Genomic DNA, 7,981 nt, shown 5'->3' with positions numbered 1-7,981 from the left:
CAGTCAAATCCCTCTGGCCCGGGCTGACCTGGTCTGGTTCGCCTGGGCTCAGTAGCCACGGAGCCGCAGCTACTGATGGAAATTATATTACATAGAATATTTGGGTGACATCTGCCTGAGAGGTCTCCAAGAATTACAGAAAACAAAAATACTAATGCATTTGAGAAAGCGGTAGTTTTGGGGGGGAGGGGGAAAAAGCAACTGCTTTTCTGCAACTTGGCTGGATGCTGAGATGTCTGTGGACATGAATAGCCAGGCATCTGACAGCAATGAAGAGCACTATGACTCAAATTGTGAGGAAGTGGAAGAAGAAGAGGATGTAGACCCTGGGGACATAGAGGACTATTACCTGGGAGTAGCCACCGATGTGGAGCAGCAGGGGGCTGATGCCTTTGATCCCGAGGAGTACCAGTTCACTTACATGACCTACAAGAAATCTGAGGGTGCCCTGAATGAGCACATGACCAGCTTAGACTCTGTCCTAAAGGTATCTCATTCAGTTGCTAAACTTATATTAGTCAATTTCCATTGGCAAGTTTCAGAGAGATTGGACAGGTACAAGTCCAATTCTGCTCAACTGCTCATTGAGGCTTGAGTTCAGGCTAATCCATAAAACATGTTCCCACATCTCATCCCCCGCACCATTGTGCAGCGTGTATGCAGTTTGCACAAAAGAAAAACCTACTCTCCCTGCTCTGTCAACACCAGTTTTGCCGCAGCTGCTGGGAGCAGCACTGCTCAATTCTCGTCAAGGATGGTGTGGGTGTGGGAGTCTCTTGCATGGCTCAGGACTGTCCCATTCCATACACCAGAAGACTTTGTGTTTCCATTGCTTCCCAAGGAAGAACTGAGATAGAAATACAGGTTCTACCTCTTCAGGGGCTATGTGGAGAGTCATTACCAGCTCCAGCTGTGCCCTGGTGCAGACTGCCTCATGGTTATTCGAGTACAGGAGCCTAGAGCTCGCCGAATACAGTGCAATCAGTGCAATGAGGTCTTCTGTTTTAAGTGTCATCAAATATATCACGCACCCACAGACTGTGTCACAATCCGAAAATGGCTCACAAAGTGTGCAGATGACTCTGAAACAGTCAACTACATTAGTGCTCACATTAAAGACTGTCCCAAATGCAACATCTGCATTGAGAAGAATGGAGGCTGCAATCACATGCAATGCTCCAAATGTATACACGACTTCTGCTGGATGTATCCAGAAGACTGGAAGGCTCATGGCAGTGAATAATATGAGTGCAGTACTTACAAGGAGAATCCTGACATTGTGAACCAGTGCCAACAAGCCCAGGAGAGGGAAGCCCTCAAGAAGTACTTATTCTACTTGGAGAGGTGGGAAAACCACAACAGAAACTTGCAGCTAGAGGCACAGACATACCAGCAGATTCACGAGAAGATTCAGGAGAGGGCCATGAACAATCTGGGGACATGGATTGACTGGCAGTACCTACAGAATGCTGCCAAGCTCTTGGCCAAGTGTCAATACACCCTGCAATAACCAATCCATATGCATATTACATGGAGTCTGGATCCAGGAAGAAGCTGTCTGAATACCAGCAGGCTCAGCTGGAGGCTGAGATCGAAAACATCTCATGGAAAGTGAAGCATGCAGACAGCAGTGACAGAGGGGACTTGGAGAAGCAGAAGAAGCGGAGGAGAACCCTGCTGAAGGATTTCCGTGACACCTAAGTTGGGATGTGGATGTGCGGGGGTGAGGAAGATAAGGCTGCAAGGTCTCCTGGTCACCTTACTGCATGCTGCAGGCTCTGCCTTTCATGACCCCTGGCAACAGCCAGGGCCCCACTCCTGAGAGACACTGGCAACACCTCTTAGTTAATTTCTGTTTTCTTCTCTTTTCAAATTATGTTTCTACCAGGGTAGAGGCCATGTTGAACTGGCCTCTTTTCAGGACTTTTACTTCCCCCTGGATGGTTGTTGAGAGGGTGGGAAAATGTTTTTTGGATGGCTATTAATACTATTAGATCATTACAACTTATGTAACTTTCAAAGTTTGTATAATTATACAAAAAAAGACAAACTATAGGATACCACAGAGCCCTTTTTGAAAATAAATTGGTGTTGGAGTATAAAAAAAGCAAAAAAGAAGAGAAAAAGAAAGTGGCCATGGCTATAAAAGAGTAAGAAATAGCAATATAAAGCTCAAGTACACTTGGCAGGGTATTAAGGTCCCATAAAACAGGACTAGTTAAAAAATTACCAACCATTTCACAGAATTATACCACCAAAAGTATAAGGAATCTGGTCCTAATGAATCAAATTAATTGATTCCCTATTTAATGAATGGTGTTGGGAAAACTGGCTAGCCATATGCAGAAAACTGAAACTGGACCCCTTCCTTACACCTTATACAAAAATCAACTCAAGATGGATCAAAGACTTAAATCAACATAAACCTAGGACCATAAAAATCCAAGAAGAAAGCTTGGCCAAAACCATTCAGGACATAGGCATGGGCAAAGACTTGATGTCTAAAACACCAAAAGCAATGGCAACAAAAATCAAAATTGACAAATGGGATCTAATTAAGCTAAAGAGCTTCTGCACAGCAAAAGAAACTACCATCAGGTGAACAGGCAACCTACAGAATGGGAGAAACTTTTGCAATCTATTCATCTGACAAAGGGCTAATATCCAGAATCTACAAAGAACTTAAACCAATTTACAAGAAAGAAGCAAACTACTCCATCAAAAAATGGGCAGAAGATATGAACAAACACTTCTCAAAAGAAGACATTTATGCAGCCAACAGACATGAAAAAATGCTCATCATCACTGGTCATCAGAGAAATGCAAATCAAAACCACAATGAGATACCATCTCACACCAGTTAGAATGGCAATCATTAACAAGTCGGGAAACAACAGGTGCTGGAGAGGATGTGGAGAAATAGGAACACTTTTACACTGTTGGTGGGATTGTAAACTAGTTCAACCATTATGGAAAACAGTATGGCGATTCCTCAAGGATCTAGAACTAGAAGTACCATATGACCCAGTCATCCCGTTACTGGCTATATACCCAAAGGATTGTAAATCATGCTACTATAAAGACACATGCACACGTATGTTCTTTGCAGCACTATTCACAATAGCAAAGACTTGGAATCAACCCAAATGTCCATCAGTGACAGACTGGATTAAGAAAATGTGGCACATATACACCATGGAATATTATGCAGCCATAAAAAAGGAAGAGTCTGTGTCCTTTGTAGGGACATGGATGCAGCTGGAAACCATCGTTCTCAGCAAACTATCACAAGAACAGAAATCCAAACACCACATGTTCTCACTCATAGGTGGGAACTGAACAATGAGATCACTTGGACTTGGGAAGGGGAACATCACACACCAGGGCCTATTATGGGGAGGGGGGAGGGGGGAGGGATTGCGTTGGGAGTTATACCTGATGTAAACGACGAGTTGATGGGTGCTGACGAGTTGATGGGTGCAGCACACCAACATGACACAAGTATACATAGGTAACAAACCTGCATGTTATGCACATGTACCCTAGAACTTACAGTATAATAATAAAAAAAAATAAAAAAAAAAAGCAAATCAAAACCACAATGAGATTCCATCTCACACCAGTTAGAATGGCGATCATTAAAAAGTCAGGAAACAGACGCTGGAAAGATTGTGGAAAAATAGGAATGCTTTTATACTGTTGCTGGGAGTGTAAATTAGTTCAACCATTGTGGAAGACAGTGTGGTGATTCCTCAAAGAACTTGAACCAGAAATACCACTAGACCCAGCAATCTTATTATTGGGCATATAACCAAAGGATTATCAATCATTCTACAATAAAGACACATGCACACGTATGTTTATTGCAGCACTATTCACAATAGCAAAGACTTGGAACCAACCCAAATATCCATTGGTGATAGACTGGGTTAAGAAAATGTGGCACATATACACCATGGAATACTATGCAGCCATGAAAAGATGAGTTCATGTCCTTTGCAGGGACGTGGATGCAGCTGGAAACCATCATTCTCAGCAAACTATCACAAGAAAAGAAAACCAAACACTGCCATGTTCTCACTCATAAGTGGGAGTTGAACAATGAGAACACATGGACACAGGGAGGGGAACATCACACACCAGGACCTATTGGGGGTGGGGAGCTAGGGGAGAGGTAACATTAGGAGAAATACCTAATGTAAGTGAAGGTTTGATGGGTGCAGCAAACCACCATGGTACTTGTATACCTATGTAAAAACAAAAAACGCATGTTCTGGACATGTAACCCAGAACTTGAAGTATAATTAAAAAAAAAAAAAAAAAAGGAAAAAGAAAGTGGCCATGGCTATAAAACAGTAAGAAATGGCAATATAAAGCTCAAGTACACTTGGCAGGATATTAAGGTCCCATAAAACAGAACTAATTAAAAAATTACCAACCATTTCACAGAATCATGCCACCAAAACTATAAGGAATCTGGTCCTAGCAAATCAAATTAATTGGATAATATTCCCATTTTTCCTGGCCTGTATGGTTAGATAAATGTCATAGATTTGGAGTTTATTTCAGGAAATGTGCACAGGCACAAAACATAACAGCTCAAAAAAATAATATATTTTCCAGCTGTTTGGAGAAAACTTATAGTGACTTTTTCCCCTTAAATAAGAATTGATATATGTAAACAAAATAAGTGTTAATTTATCAATAATACTCTTTTACTTGGTCTTTAAGATGCTATCAAACATCTTTTAGTATTGCCTTATTGTTTTATCAGAAAGCCAGCATCAGGACTGGTATGACTTTTTTCTTGCTATGATGACTGGAACACAATCTCAATGTGTATTCTTTGGAGGTGGTGTCTTTTGATTTTATTCTCAGAAAACTAGTACATTTAAGAAGAACATTCTAAAACTGAGAATGTTTTCACTATACAAAGGCCATCCTTAGTCTGGGTTGAGAGTTACTTTTATAACACTGGTTATTAGATTTCTTAGCATACTGCATTTTCTCTCTGGTTTTAAAAGACATGCTATGAATATGATGAACTATGGGCTATGGACATATTAAAACTCTTTCTGATAAAATACCATTCCAATTTCTTTTCTGAACTGACTTTTCACAACATTTTTTGTTTTATTATTTTTGTTCTTATATATCTTGCCTTCCTAGAGCATATTTGAAAACGCTTATGTACTCTCTCCAAATAACTAGAGGGGTCACGTTTATATTTTCCTTAATATTCCTTGTGGCCTCATAGATAAGTTCTTTATAATGCAGTTTATATTATGATGAAAAGGACATAAGGGACCCTGGCTTTCTTTTTTGTCTAGTCTCTAAACTCGAGGATGTACTGTGTAGGGCAATATTCATTTCCCATACAACTACATCAAACCAATGACAGTGACTAGCTGAAAAGAATTTTCAACCTTGTAAATTATAGCTTTACTTAATTAGTGACATCATATAACAAGATAAATTATGAATTTAGAAAATCATTATTCGGTAAATGAATGCTTGTCAGTTGCTCTGAAGGCAAATTAATCTTCCAGCCTCAGAGGAAGGCCTAAAGGAACAGGCAGAATCACAGATAACGCTGTTATACAAAGTCTTTTCCCTCATAAATTGGTGCTTCTGCCCATCAATGTGCTCTTTTTGGTAGAGTAGTGGATAATAGCCTGATTCTGGAGAAAATGTTCATTTTTGGAGGCTGTTGAAAATCTTAAGAGAGCACCAATTGTTTTGCATTCAAATCATAATTTATAAGATCTAAGATTTATACATGACATGTGCTGTTTATGATTAATTGTAGTAAGCCATTAGTTTTCCAGTTTTCTCTAGGATATTCAGTATTTAGAAAAAAGGAATGTACCAAAAGCTAGAGGACTCTACTTAGACCTGAACTCACTTAGGTGCATGGAAATAAGTATCTCCTATTCCTCATCAGGGTGATCTGTTCTTTAGTACAGCTGTAACTGGCCATACTAAATACAGTGATCAATATCTGTGATGTCTAGTAGGCCTTCCTGGTTGCATTGGCCATAGCATCCTGTTAAGACAGGTGGACTAGGCTTGCCATTAATTGCACTTGATTTGACCCGGTGGAATTCCATTTGTAAAACACATTAGTACAATAATTCCTACCTGTAAAACAGTAGCAATTTGCTAAACCAAATAGAATATATCCCTTCTTAATTTAGACTACAGAATCCAAAATGCACTGGCAAGTTTGGAACAAGCAGCAAAACCTCAGACCGAAGTAGCTACACAATTAGAGAGAAAGAGTTCATGAGAACAATGGATACAAGAACTGCCTTATGTGCTTTTTGCTTTCTGCCACCTATGTATCTTTGCATTAATGTCATTCTTCTTATTGTACCCTGTGTGATTCTCATTTCTCTAAAACCAAAGTATCATCTACAGAATATTATGAGTAATGATTGCATGATGAACATTGAAGTTATTTAAATAAATATTCTCACTTGTCATCCTTGATTAAAAGATAAATGTCAGATTGCAGATGCTTGTCGTATTATCCAGTGTGTTTTTCTTTCCTCTTTTTCATATACTACTTAGATTTCCTTTTTCAACTTCTTGACATACCTTTCCATTGGGATCTGAGTTAGGTGAGGCAGCCATTCTGCATTGGGTTACCTGTGTGGACAATGGCAATTAATTTAACTTTTCCAAGACAGTTTCATCCTCTATAAAATGGAAGTCGTGGCATCCCACAAGGTGGGTGGATCACAAGGTCAGGAGTTCGAAACCAGCCTGGCCAACATTGTGAAACCCCATCTCTACTTAAAATACAAAAAATTAGCCAGGCATGGTGGCACACCCCTGTAGTCCCAGCTACTCGGGAGGCTGACACAGGAGAATCCCTTGAACCCAGGAGGCGGAGGTTGCAGTGAGCTAAGATCACACCACTGTACTCCAGCCTGAGTAACACAGCAAGACTCTGTCTTAAAAAAAAAAAAAAAAGAAAGAAAGAAAAAATAAGACAAAAAGAAAAAGAAAACATTCATAAGAGTAACTTGAAAGAAAATTTCTGATCCTAGAAAAACAGCAATAATAAGGTTTGCCTATTTTCTTCTCCTTTGAAATGTATGATTCAGTCACCTTTTCTCAAATATTCTGGTTTTAAATAGCTATCCCTGTATAATAAATAACCACAAAAATCTCAGTGGTGTAAAAATAAAACATTTATTTCTCAGTCATTTGTCTGCAACTTGGCTGCGGTTTTGTAGAACTAAGCTGAGTGGACTGGGTTTGGCTTGGGGCTGTAGAGTGAGTTCAGGTCTGTTCCAAATATCTCTCAATATTCTGGGACCAGCCAGCTATCAGGAATATATTCTTTCCATAGCAATGACAGAAGTGTAGGAAAGTAAGATCAATCATGCAAACTCATTTCAATCTTCTTAATATCCTGTCAGCAAAAACAAGTCATATGACCCAGCCTGAAGTCAAGAAGCCTGAGAGTATGGAGAGAGAGGGGTGGGTGGGTGAAGTAAGCACATTTATTCATAGTGATCTAGGCTACTACAGTCATCATCCAGAATTTCCCTTGTCCATATAGGTGAGCGAATGCAAAAACTGCTGCTTCAGCTGAGTCAGATCCCAACAGAAATGTATGTCCAGAAGTTGAAAAGAGAAATCTAAATCATATACGAGTGTAAGGAAAGAACACACTGGATAGTAATGTTCAGTGTAGACCGGACAAGCATCTGTAACCTGGCATTTATCTTTTAATGTAGATATTGAAAGAGTTAAAAAGGCTTCCAATATTTTATTTCAAAATGTGCATTTTATTTATATATCACAAATACTGGGTAGTAAATGAAATGTTTTTGAACTCCATCAGTGAGAATCATAGATCAGTGAATGGAGAAAACAGAACAAAAAAAATAGTATGTGTGATAATCCCCAGTTCAAACTTGGCTTTGTTCCTAAAATTATAGAGATTATATATAATAAGACAGTGCTC

At 39.4% G+C, this 7,981-nt stretch overlaps 1 pseudogene; it reads left to right on the top strand.

Annotated features, from left to right (window-relative positions):
* Nucleotides 1-232: 232 nt before the first annotated feature.
* Nucleotides 233-2,026, top strand: LOC111539614 (annotated as a pseudogene).
* The last annotated feature ends 5,955 nt before the right edge of the window (nt 2,027-7,981 follow it).

This window comes from Piliocolobus tephrosceles, chromosome 18, assembly GCF_002776525.5.
Source record: "Piliocolobus tephrosceles isolate RC106 chromosome 18, ASM277652v3, whole genome shotgun sequence".
Taxonomy (NCBI): domain Eukaryota; kingdom Metazoa; phylum Chordata; class Mammalia; order Primates; family Cercopithecidae; genus Piliocolobus; species Piliocolobus tephrosceles.
The sequence above is the reverse complement of the archived record's forward strand: the minus strand, read 5'-3'. Positions and strand labels throughout refer to the sequence as shown.